Raw genomic sequence first — 12,654 nt, forward strand, 5'->3', positions numbered from 1 at the left:
GGACCTTGGAGCCTTGACTCTACGGTGCAGTGAATTTGGAAACTATAACTTAAAGGCAGTGATGGAGCCATGAACTGGTTTGAAGTGGGATGTTAGGACAACTCCACTTCAGATGTCAACTGAAGAAGCTTGCTGCAGCCAACCAGTTGTTGCAGAAGCAGATCAGGTTAGGGGTTTGTTCTGGATGCACCTGTGTCTGTAGTTTTCCTGTTACTCCACTTCTTGCTACATGAATTTTTCTTTTCATTTTGTCTCTAAATAAGGCTGCAAGCAACACAGAGGGTGGATATGGGAATACCTTGTGCACCAGTCTATGTTCTGCAGAAAGCCCAGTGCCTGGCACAAAACTGGCACCCAGTCAAAGTTTTGAATGAATGAATGTGTTTATGAGAGACAGTATGGACCCGGAGACTCTTTGTTAAGGGAAGAGGAAGAACTGGAATTGGTGACTGATGCTCAGATGTGGAGAGTGACTGAGAGTAGAATGTGTGCCCTGAACATCCAGAATCCCCACCCCATCCCAGTTGTGTCTTCCTCCTCCATCTCTGAATCAAAGTCTCCTAGCCACCTCACAGAAACTCCTCCCTCAATCTAGTTGAACATGCTGTATGCTTTCCCACTCCCCTCTCTTCCCAGTCATTGATTCATTCATCCAATTTAATAAATATTGGCTAAGTACCTCCTGTGCAGTGACATTCCTTCAAGCTAGGATGCCGACTCCCCCTTTCCTATCTCAAGAGATGTGTGTGAGGGCTTGCCCAGGTAAGCCCCACATCCCTTAAGATGATAGCAAACAGTGAGATTCCCTAACTTGTCAGAGCTGTGAGAGAACTTAGTGACTTTGTCCAACCCTCTTAGAGGTCCTGGAAGGGGAGGTGGTAGAATTCATTTCCCAGTATCCCACTGTTGGGAAGTATTGGGGCCAGAGATGGAACCCACATTCCCTCCCTGTATCACCTCTAGAGTCTTGCTGTCAAACAGTTTCTGTGTAGAGTTGGGCTGGGGAAAGGTGGGAGTCTGGCCGAGCTTTGAAGAGCAGTGGAACCAGACAGGTGCAACAAGATGCTTGCTGATTACACCACACCCGTAGGGAAGCCTCGGCAAACCTCTCATGTCTGCAGCCCCTTCTAAAGGGATTTGTTAACCTGGTTGACATGTTCTGTACCATGTGACTTCACAATCCTGGCCACAAATGCCCAAATTAATGGTTATCTGACCCAAGGATGGCCAATCCTCTAGGCTGACCAGCACAGCCTGTTGGATGGGCTGGAATAGGAATTCCACCTCATAGAGCACATATTGAGTGAACAAGTGCATGAAACAATTAGATCTAACAATGAGCCTTTCAGGGACATGTTAGGAAGGAGTAGATGAAGATTTCATAAGGTAGAAGTGGATGTGCAGTGATGAGAACGGCAAAAGCAAAGAGGAAGCTGCAGAAATCCTATGATGACAGAGATCATGAGACCTGTGTGGTCATCCTGGGCTGACCACAGCCGGAGCCATAAAGCTACAAGGCAACAATGGACCAAAACGGGTGCAGAAGCCATGAAGTGGCAAGGGGCCACGAGGAACAGAAACCATGAGATCCACGCAGTAGCTGAAGGCTTGAACAGACAAAATCCAAGAGGTGGCAGAAACCACAAAGCTGCAAGAGCCACAAGGTTACCGGGACCAAGTGGTAGCACAGCAGTGGGAATGGAAGAGGCAGCAATACTTACAGAGCAAACAGAAGCTGCAACATGAAGTCCCAAACACCCTAGAGCTGTGGGAACAAGTGGACCTAGAAGCTGGTGAGGCAATGAAAGCTGTGGGGCTAGCAACAAGGGAAGCAGAAAAAAGTTAGTCAGTAGCAGTAGGAGGAGTATAAATACAACCAGAAAGTAGTTGAGTCACCATTTTGGGAAGCAGTAGAAAAGGGAGCAACAGATGCCTGCAGTTGAGGGGGCGACAAAAGAAGCCAGGCTCCAGAGCTGCTTTGGATCATGAACCGTTTTCAAGTTTCTGTTCTTCCGTGAGGCTGCCTGTGTAACTGTTCCTGTCTTATTTTCCCGTGAGTACTTCAATAAATCCCAATTGCTAACTTGTGTGTCTTTATTCCTTGTCATCCAAAAGGCTAGCATGATGGTATGCAGCTTAGATGGCCAGAGAGGAAGATGGAACGTATTCCTGGTGGGTTTCAAGAAAGGTGGTGGTGGGGATTCACATTCTCATGCCCTCACTGGCACAAGCCTGTTCATTCATTGACTTCTTCATTCATTCACTTTAGTCACATGCTAACAGGAGTTTCCAAAAAAAAAAAAAAAGTGAAAAATGGAATTGAAAGATACTGCAAAATAAATTCATGCAGTTTGTCACAATACACGTCCATACCTTCATATAAGCATTTACTGCTACATTTGTTCATATATTCACTTGTGCATCACTTTTTCATGCACTCATTCAGAAAGCCTGTGTTGAATTCCTACTACATCTGAGGCCCTATGCTATGTTCTGGGGATAGTGTGCTCTGCCCTGTATTAACTCAGGTTTAATTGGACACTAAAATAAGTAGCAGACACAGGCACCAAGTGCCAGCTGATACAAGGGAAGACTGAGGTGCAGTGAGTGTCTGAGAAGCATGGCAATGGAAATACACAGGAAAGCTTTATGGAAAAGGGGAAATTTGATTTGTGTTTACCATGTGGAAAGAGAGGAAAGAATATTCCAAGAAGAGGAATTGCTTAAGCAGCACTGCATGAAGAGTAGGGATGTACATGAATCTTGTAGGAACTGGGCATTATCCCACACAGCAGCAGAAGTGGTGAATGCCCGTCAGTCTTTGATCCTTTAGAGCAATTTGGGAAGTGGGAAGAGGATTTGAAACAGCAGAGTGACAGTATCAGATTAGTATTTTAGCTGCAAGGGGAAGAAGGTTTGGGTCACAAAACAATGGCCTAAGCATACTAGAAGGAAGTACATAACTAGAAACGAGAGGATTTAGGGGAGAACGTGTCAGGGACCAGGTATCCTTGGAGGGGGCAGAATTTGGACAGAGCTGAATAGGAATGGAAGGAGGAGGACTTTCCAGGCTTGGGAGACACGAAAGCAAGAAAGATGATGTGAAGATGTCATGTTTGGCCTAACATTTCAGTTTGGAGCAGAGCCTGCATTTGAAGGTGGAGAGAGGAAAGGAGATTATAAAGTTTCCCAAACTAGTTGCATTCTACAGTAGGTTTGGAGGGACTTATAGGAAGAGAGATTTATGGCCAGAAGGGACCTTTTGGATTTTTAAAAATTTTTCTTATTAACTTAAAATGGATTATTCCCATTATTTTGTACAATATTTAGAAAAAAATTATAAAGTTGAGTCAGTTCAGAACTTATAAAAAGCAGAAGTCTGCTGCCCCAAAGAGCCCCATCTGTACTCTGATTTTTGGCAATCATTTTACTCCTGTTGTCTGCATACCTAAATAATATGCCATGTGAGCACATCAAAGAAGATTCAGATCTTACCCCTTAATGTCTTTGCAACACGTGATTATACCAGGTTCAACACCTTCCTGCTTCTGAGTAGAATTTTTTGCCTAGCTTCCAAAATTTAAGTAACACTTTGTTTTACCTTGAATTTTAAAAGGATTTATTTGTTTTTATTGGAAAGGCAAATCAGATTTACAGAGAAGGAAAGATCTTCAGGCTCAGTGCAATGGCTCAATTGTCTAATCCTCCCCTTGAAACCACTGTGATCCCATTTGGGCACCAGTTTGTGTCCCAGCTGCTCCACTTCCATCCAGTTCCCTGTTTATGTCCTGGGAAAGCAATGAAAGATGGCTCAAGTCTTTGGGACCTGCACCCATATGGAAGACCAAGAAGAAGCTTCTGACTCCTGACTTCAGATCAGCCGAGCTCTGGCCATTGTGTTGAGGCTATTTGGGGAGTAAACCAGCAGATGGAAGATCTTTCTATCTCCTCTGGTTTTTTTTTTAATTGCCTTTCTAATAAAAAAATTTAAAAAAAAATGGGGTCATTCTCTACTGATTTCACAGGCCATAAGCAGGGAGCTGGATGGGAAGTGGAGTAGCCAGGACATGAACCAGTGCCCATACTGGTTCCTGGCACATACAAGGTGAGGGCTTAGCCATTGAGCAATTGTGCCAGACCCAACACCTTTACTGATTCATGTCCTAGAGAATGTATTGACCAGATCTTTTAAAGATAAGAGGCTATCCTCACCTTAAACTGTTTCCCACTGTTAACCTCTCATCCTCTGTCATTTGGTCTTTCATATTGTCAAAAGTGAATTCTATAAGCTGAGTTTTGTTTATGTGTGTTTCCTAGAGCCGGAGTTTTTTTTTTTAATTATTTATTATTTAACTTCAGTAATTACATTGTATTATGTGACACAGTTACATAGATACTTGGGTTCTCCCCACCCCTCCCCAAACCCTCCCACCATGGTGGATTCCTCCACCTTGTTGCATAACCACAGCTCAAGTTCAGTTGAGATTTCCCCATAGAGCCGGGTTTTAAACATTGAAAAATAATAAACAGTTGTTAATATGACTAAATGTGCTTCATTTTACAACTAAGCAACATACCTTTTTTCTTGTATCTTTTTTTCCCAAAGTTTGGCTTTTTTCTCTTTCACTATTTTACTTTATCTATTGTTTTCATTACAAAATCTTACATTAGGAATCCCATTCAGCCTGCCTTTGGCCTCTCAGGAAATTTTCTTGCTGGAGTCCAGCATCCCTTTTTCAAGTCTGGAATAATAGCTTTCTAAGGCCTGATGCAAAGCTGTCATCTTGGGGGTTTTCCTTTACTGCTTTCCATGGTTATATCGCCTAATCATTACTTTATAATGTTTTTGTTTTGTTTGCCTGTTTTCCCCATTGTTTTTGTGGAGGATATCCTCAAGAAATTTTCTCAGAAATATTTTGTAGGAAGTAAACTTCCGGAGTCTTTGAATGCCTGAAAATATTTTTATTCCAAGTTTACTTTGCCTATGAAGTTTGAAGTTCATCACCATTTCCCCATGGAATTTTGAAGTCTTTTTTCCATTTTGTTATAACACCCATTTTTAATAAGAAACCCAGTATCAATTTCAATCTCATTACTTTATAGGCAATGTTCCAATTGCTTTTTCTCCTCTCATTTGATCCCAAGAGCATAAATATGAGATCCTTTCCAATAGTTTCACAGGTCCTGAAGCTCTGTTCATGTTTCCCTTCAGTCTGTTTTCCTCCATTTTCCAGATTGCATAATTTCTATTGTGCTGTCTCCAAGTTAACTGATTCTTTCCTTGGTCCTCTCCATTTTTGCTATTGCCAACCCATTGAGATTTTTATTTTTGTATTTTTTGTCCCTGTTTTTTTTTTTTCATTTGATTCTTTGCATCTCATTTTTTTTTTCCCTGACAGTTTCTACTTTTTCATTGGTTTTAAGCATGTTCCTCATTGTTGAGACATTTTTGTGAAGGCTCCATAAAAACTCTTGTCAGATCTTTTTAACACCTCTTTCTCATCCTGGTATTGATGTCTGTTCAGTGTTTTTTCTCATTCACGTTGAGACTTTACTGGTTCTTGGTATAAAAATTTTATTAAAAATAGATTTAAAAAAATATTTACTTGAAAGCAAGAGTTACAGAGAGAGGGAGAGACAGACATCTTCGTTCACACAGCCAGGGCTGGGCCAGGTTGAAGCCAAGCGCTTCTTCCAAGTTTCCTTACATGGATGCCAAGGGCCCAAGTACTCGGGCCAGCTTTGCACTGCTTTTCCCAGGCCTTTACCATGATGCTAGGTTGCAAGTGGAGCATCCAGGACATGAGCTGACGCCCATATAGGTTGCTGACAATGCAGGGGGCAGTTATACATGCTATATACCACAACACTGGCCGTGAAAGCTGGCTAGTTCTGGTATTGTGTTAATGAGACACTAGATCTTATTTACATATTCCATTTAGCTTGGTGGAAGAAAGGACACTGCCTAATTACTGCTGGGTAAGCACGGAAGTCCAGATCCAATGTCAGTCTTCATTGATGACACAGAGGAAGGGTTTCCTGATTACTTCTGGGTGGACATGGGAGTTCCCACTGCCCACAGAGTGTTCTCGGACTCCGTTTTAGTGGGAAGAAAGATCCACTCATGGAAGAGCAGCTAGTCAGAGTGGAAGTCTGCACTCCCCTCTTGGCCTTGGTGACGTGGGAGTAGGACCGGTTTTTCTTCTGTGGTGTTTGGCTATGGTAAAGTCGCTATTGCCTAATTGCTTGTAAGATCTCTAGGCCTGAATCGGGGCTATCTGGGACGAACTCACCGCTGTGTCACCACTTCCCTCATTCAGAGCTGCTTTTGCTGATAAGAAGAATCTTAACTGTACATCCACTCCCCCTGCTGTTATTTTTTAAGAATTGTATTTTTGGTGTTAAAAATTTCAATGTGTTTGGATTTGGGGTCTTTTCCTGCTAATTTGTTGCATGCTTTCATTTTGAAGTTCTTTCACTTCGGAAATTCTCTGGCATGATTGCTTTAGCATAATTCCTCTTCTCTGCTTTCTTTGTTCTCTCTTGGAAATCTCCAAATTTGGATATTAGGCCTCCTGAATTTATCTACTGTAATTTTTAAGCCTTCCTCTCCTGTGTTCCATCTTTTTTTTCTTTGCCTCTGCTCTTTCTCCCCTTCCCCCATCCTCCCTCCAAGTTTCCTGCCTTCCCAGCTTCCTCTCTCCCTCCCTTTTGTGTGTGTTTAATCTCCAGGAGTGCATTTAACTTTATTATCTTTCAGCCTTTCTACTGCATTTCTTCTTTTCCTTTGACACATTTCATTCTTCCAAGTATTCATTCATATGTTCTTTTCCTTTTTGAAATCATCCCGTGCTTGTTTTTTGGATGTGTTATTACCTTAAGTCTCTTGGGGAATTGCAGAGGTCTTTATTTCTTAGTATCTGACATGTCTATTTCATTTGGAAATAAGCCCTTATTGGCTTATTTTGCTCTTTTTCTTTCATGTTACAGTCTTTTCTCCAGTGTTTTTCTGATCCATGATATGTTGCTGATATTTGAAAATGTAGCAATAAAAATCCAATTGGGAGCTCTGGATATCTGGCGAAAGGGCTAGGGAACTGGAAACTTTCCTTTAGGGTGACGGGAAGACTGTCTTTGACAGTTGCAGAGTCCCTGAATGCCAGAAACCAAGGTCTGTTCTCCGAGGTGATTTGATTTCCTTGGAGAAGAACGCTCTGGTTTTTGTCTGACGAGACAGACCACCAGGGCTGCCATGGAGTGTGCACAAGGGGCTGCTGTGCCAGTTTGGTTATACAGCCTTCCACTTAAACTCCCCGTGTTCAGCCCCATCTCACGCTCACACTTCATCATGCCTGGCATTGTCAAGACCGACATACTTCAGGCTTGTGCCAGAAAGGCCAGCCGGTTCTTCAGAGGCCACTCGTCCATACACACCCCGGGCTGTGGCTTGCTCCCCCATGCTTTGTCAGTCACCATCCCTCCATTTGTTTCCCATCTTCTAGAAGCTTGTAGGAATTCCTCTTTTGTTGACAGGCCTGCTCCCATTCTCTTCATCACTGTGTTTTTTTTTTTTTTTTTAAGATTTTATTATTATTGGAAAGCCGGATATACAGAGAGGAGAGACAGAGAGGAAGATCTTCCGTCTGATGGTTCACTCCCCAAGTGAGCCGCAACGGGCCGGTACGCGCCGATCCGATGCCGGGACCCTGGAATCTCTTCCAGGTCTCCCATGCAGGTGCAGGGTCCCAAGGCTTTGGACCATCCTCGACTGCTTTCCCAGGTCACAAGCAGGGAGCTGGATGGGAAGTGGAGCTGCCGGGATTAGAACCGGCGCCCATATGGGATCCTGGGGCTTTCAAGACGAGGACTTTTAGCTGCTAGGCCACACCGCCGGGCCCCATCACTGTGTTTTTATACCCCCCCCCCCTTTTATTCCTTTATGATCTTTTCAGCAGGAGCTTTGGAGAGTGTAGAAAAACGTGATAAATCTAATCTTCAACTGGGTATATGTTAATCTGCTTGTAATTTTTCACTTTTCTGGCTATTACCCTCATGTCCTTCAATAATATATATACTTGTGTATTTCTCAACTTGTAAGTTTTATTTTCTATTGACTTTTTGTTGTTTATGCCATCGAACTGCCCTCCTTCCAGCCCCCGATACAGCCATGTCACTGATCTGTTCTTCACCTTTATGCCTTTCACTAACAGACCGTTTCTCTTAACTTCTATCACTTGTACTTTTCCATTAACAAGGTTAATAATATTTACATTGCATTCTGTAACCATAATCGAATTGCCCATATTTTCCAGTAGGTCGTTCTAAAAGTTTAAGGTCAAGTAAGTGTTTATGGTATTATGATTATGTTACTAATCATGTTAGTCGAATAATCATAATCATGCTCATATACCAGGATTACGTTTTGTTAAGTCCTCCTCCCCCGCCCCAGAGTCTCTAGTTGCCTTTCTTCTTTTCTCTTGCATTGTCTGACTTTATTACATTCTTAAGTGATTTCAAATTCTGAAGGAATATGTAAAATCACTTGAACTCCCCTTTTTCCCAGATACCTTGCTCCTGGAGCTCTCTGGCCTCCTGCTCCAATTTGGACTGATTGCTCTATAGGCCTGTGGCAGAGCAGTCTTCCAGGAACACCCTTTCCTTACTCTTCTGGGATGGCCCGCTCTTTCTTGGACCCTATGTCTTCTTCCTTCTTAGTTTACTCCCTTTTAGTCAACATTTTGGTGGTTCTCTATTATCCATTCTAGTCCTCCTGCTTTGCACAGCAAGGAATATGATTTGAGTCGGATTGGCCCCACCCCCACTCTACATATAGGCCTTTATTGGTACAAGCCAATGTGAGTAATTTCAACCACCTAGCCACAGTGATGGTTGGTTCAGCTTTTGAGGGAAGAAGCTACCTGACTTCCCTTGGATGTGAACAAGGATGCATTTTGCTTTCACCACTGTGAGCCACGCTTGTGAACCTGCAGAAGGCGTACCTGAGTATGGAGCAGACCAGGAGGGACAGAGCCAAGAGCATCGCGGTGCAGTGGGACTGTGCTCCTGATCGTGCCATGCCTGAAGCCTCCCTGCCCACAGACCCCTCGGATGAGTGAGCCAGGAAAGTGCATCCACTACTTCAGCCATTGTGAATTGCATTTTCTCCTGCTTGTGCCTGACAGCATTCTCTTTGGAGTGGGGATGAGTGCCTGTCTGGTTAGAGGAGGCAGTTTGCCCTCCCTACATTTACTGGCAGCACTGTTTCAAAACGGAAGTAGGGAAGGAAGGAAGGGCTTATGTGGCTGTTGGATAAGCAAAGTGATGAACTCAACTCTAGTGTTTCCTGAAGCAGAAAGTCCAGTATTGTTTGGGGGAGGGGGAGCTTTCCTCCCGTGGGAGGGAATCTTGCTGGGAGGCAGACTCGACTTCATACTAGAGACACTAAAGGGGAGCAGCTCCTCCTTTCCCTACCCGTGGCTTAAAAAAAAGAAAAGATTTATTTATTTTTATTGGAAAGTCAGATATACAGGGAGGAGGAGAGGAAGAGAGAAAGATCTTCCATCTGATGATTCACTCCCCAAGTGACCACAACGGCTGGAGCTGAGCCAATCTGAAGCCAGCAGCCAGGAGCTCTTCCAGGTCTCCCACGTGGGTGCAGGATCCCAAGGCTTTGGGCCGTCCTCAATTGCTTTCCCAGGTCACAAGCAGGGAGCTGGATGGGAAGCAGGGCCGCCGGGATTAGAACCGACACCCATATGGGATCCCGGCACATGCAAAGCGAGGACTTAAACCACTACGCTATTGCGCTGGGCCCACCCATGGCTTTAAATTTGCAATCAGCAGCACCAGGAAGCCTGGAAGAAACAAAATTAACAGAAGGATGATAGATTAGGACAGCATATTTGTAATCTGCGAAAAGTGACAAAAGATTAATACAGGGACAAAAGATTGATTGCATAGGCTATGGAGAGTAATTTACAGAAAGGGAACCTTGATTATCTTGAGATTTTCTACTCTGCTACTCGAGAAATGAAAGGTAAAATAACAGAAATCACCACAAGAGTGGTAACACGCAGAAAGTCAGCTACCATCAGGTGCCAATGAGCCTGTAAAGGGACAACCGTGGGACTGGAACTTGGTGCCAGAGTTCCCAAGAGCAGCCTGCCGGCAGCCATCTCATCACAGGGCATATACACAAGACGTTCTTTCAATTTTATTTTTTAAAGATTTATTTTTATTTGAAAGGCAGATTTTAGAGAAGGCAGCAGCTGGAGCTGAGCTGATGCAAAACCAGGAACCAGGAGCCTCTTCTGGGTCTTCCACATCAGTGCAGGGGACTAAGGCTTTGGGCCATCCTCCACTGCTTTCCCAGGCCACAAGCAGGGAGCTGGATGGGAAGTGGAGCAGCCAGGAATAGAACTGGCGCCCATATGGGATGCCAGCACTGCAAATGGAGGATAAACTCACTGCACCATTGTGCTGGCCCCACAAGAGAGTACACAGGTACTGAGGATGTGTGTTGTTCATCGTAGTGTGAAGTTTGTGCTAGTGAGAAATTAAAGGCAAATCCAGTGTTCATCACCATGGGACTAGATAGGTAAGCTGAGGTATGACAAGTGTTCTTTAAGAAGGTCATGAAAAACTGGAATTAAAAATATAAATCTTTGGTGCAAATAGTTTTCATGATATATATTAAATACATATGAAAAAACTGGCTTTCGAAAAGTGATCACACATAAGTTAAACTCCCACTTTTTCACAAACTTTCTGACGTGTTCTCATGTTCATCACATGAGCAAGTATAAAGAAATTAGAAACAATAGGCTGGGGCCTGGCACAATAGCCTAGTGGTTAAAGTCCTTGCCTTGCATGTGCTGGGATCCCATATGGGTGCCAGTTTATGTCCCGGCTGCTCCAGTTCCCATCCAGCTCCCTGCTTGTGGCCTGGGAAAGCAGTCGAGGACGGCCCAAAGCTTTGGGACCCTGCACCTGTGTGGGAGATCCAGATCTCCTGGCTCCTGGCTCCTGGCTTTGGATTGGCTCAGCTCTAACTGTTGCAGGAATTTTGGAAGTGATCCAGAAGATGGAAAAAAATCAATCTACCCAACTTTTCACTGTCACTCTGCCTAGCTAACAAAATAAATCTTTTAGAGAATAGTTAATAGGGACCAGCACGATGGCATGTAGGCTATGCCTCTGCCTGCGGCACCACATCCCAGCTGAGCACTGGTAATGTCCCAAATGCTCCATTTCTTTATATTTTTAAAAGACTTATTTATTTTTATTGAAAAGGCAGAGAGAAGAAGAGACAAGAGATAAGACCTTCCATCCACTAATACATTCCCGAAAGGCCACAGTGGCAAGAGCTGAGCTGATCCAAAACCAGGAGTTTCTTCCGGGTCTTTCACGTAAATTCAGGATCCCAAGGACTTGGGCCATCCTCCACTGCTTTTGCAGGCTACAAGCTTGGATCTGGAAGGAAAGTGGAGCAGCTAGGACACAAGCCATCAACCATATGGGATCCTGGTGCTTGTAAGGCAAGGATTCAGCCACTGAACCATTGCATTGGGTCCCAAGCGGCTCCATTTCTGATCCAGCCCCCTGCCTCCCTTGGAAAAGCACCAGAGGATGGCTCAGGTCCTTGGGACCCTGCACCCACATGGGAGACCTGGAAAAAGCTCTGGCCTCCTGGCTTCAGATCAGCTCAGCTTCCAGCCGTGTGGCCACTTGTGGAACAAACCAGCAGATGGAAGATCTTTGTCTCTCCTCTGTAAATCTGATCTGCCTTTCCAATAAAAGTAAAATAAATCTTAGATGTATACACTTTCTCCACTATAAAGGCTCTCGAAGATGGTCAGGGGAGTGAGCATAAGGAGAGGGCCTGCTGGGAGAACACTAATAACCAAGTGCCTTGGTTCAGTGGGTAAATTCTCAGCTTTCAGGTGCCCAAAGCCATATGGGCACCAGTATGTGTCCTGGCTGCTCCGCTTCCCATCCAGCTCCCTGCTTGTGGCCTGGGAAAGCAGTCGAGGATGGCCCAATGCTTTGGGACCCTGCACCCGCGTGGGAGACCTGAAAGGAGCTCCTGTCTCCTGACTTCGGATTGGCTTAGTTCAAGCTGTTGCAGCCATCCTAGTGATCCAATGGACAGAAGATCTTTCTGTCTCTCCTTCTCTCTGTAAATCTGCCTTTCCAAGGAAATTAAATAACCTTAGGAAACAAAAGCAAAACAAACAAACAAACAAACAAACAAAAAACCCCTTCAGTGGATTGCTGCTAGTAAGGTGTGACAAGCTAAGGCCTGTGATGGGCTGCAGGTCACTGGCAGTGCCCTGGGACGGTGCTCTGAGAACCACTTGTGGCAGGGGTAGCAGCCCCAGAGCAGCATTCTGCCCATGCCAGCCCTGGATGGGGGCCCAAGCGTCCTGCTCACCACCCCCCACCTCTTCCCATCACATTTTTTTTTTAAATGAATGTCTAGACTTCTGAGAGTCACCTGGCAACCTAGTAGTGAAGCCCTTTTCTGCTTTACTTAGTGGGAATCCACTTGTCTTACACATGAGCATCCCAGGTAATAGGTTGCACGTTTTGTAGATGGTCCTCCAGAACACGTGGAGGAGGACAAGATCTCTTTGGTGGTCTGGGCGTATCTCC

The sequence above is a fragment of the Ochotona princeps genome, chromosome X (assembly GCF_030435755.1).
Source record: "Ochotona princeps isolate mOchPri1 chromosome X, mOchPri1.hap1, whole genome shotgun sequence".
Taxonomy (NCBI): Eukaryota; Metazoa; Chordata; class Mammalia; order Lagomorpha; family Ochotonidae; genus Ochotona; species Ochotona princeps.